Here is a 639-nt window from a genome sequence, read left to right as displayed (position 1 = left end):
ATATGTCGTTAATTTAACTAAGATAAGTAAGATAATGGAGTTAAATAATTTAACTTAAACACAATGTTTTGTGTTAAAATAGTAAATTTCGATACACATGATAATTAAAAGTAACTAAATATTATTGAAGTCAAGAAACTGATTTAAATTAGACTCTCAAATATTAAACAGTGTACGGGCCGCGTCTTCTGTTTGGTATCACACCGTGACCATCGCTGATTCGCCTGAGCGAGAGAAGAAGACAGAACGTCATACGTCTGTCTCCTTGTATTACCCGTTGCCCGACGTTCCGAGCACACACGTATTCGGATGCACATATGGAGCGATGTCTTTCACTATGTTATCAAACGACCGAAGTCTCTGCGTTTTAAGCCTGTTCATTTAAACACAAATTCTCGCATTACATTATCAGCTGCTTGCAATATCCGACAGCGACATACGACGTAGAATCAGAGCTGGGAAATCTTGCCCGGGCGCACTGGCGTTTTACTCCTTCCACTTCTCATACCGAGATATTTCTGTTCGTCTGTGTGACTACGTTCCCTCGGCCGAGTTTGGCGCACCGAGCGAGGGAATGACATTCTCTCTCTCGCTCGGTGCGCCGAACTCGGCCGAGCGCGCGTAGTCACACGGACGGAC

The 639-nt window shown here is 43.8% G+C and overlaps 1 pseudogene; it reads left to right on the top strand.

Moving 5' to 3' along the window:
- LOC116846187 overlaps window positions 1–639 on the top strand; it is an 8058-nt pseudogene that overhangs the window by 411 nt on the left and 7008 nt on the right.

The sequence above is a fragment of the Odontomachus brunneus genome, unplaced genomic scaffold (genome assembly GCF_010583005.1).
Source record: "Odontomachus brunneus isolate Ranch 3 - 2012 unplaced genomic scaffold, Obru_v1 Obru_scaffold_061, whole genome shotgun sequence".
Taxonomy (NCBI): Eukaryota; Metazoa; Arthropoda; class Insecta; order Hymenoptera; family Formicidae; genus Odontomachus; species Odontomachus brunneus.
The sequence above is the reverse complement of the archived record's forward strand: the minus strand, read 5'-3'. Positions and strand labels throughout refer to the sequence as shown.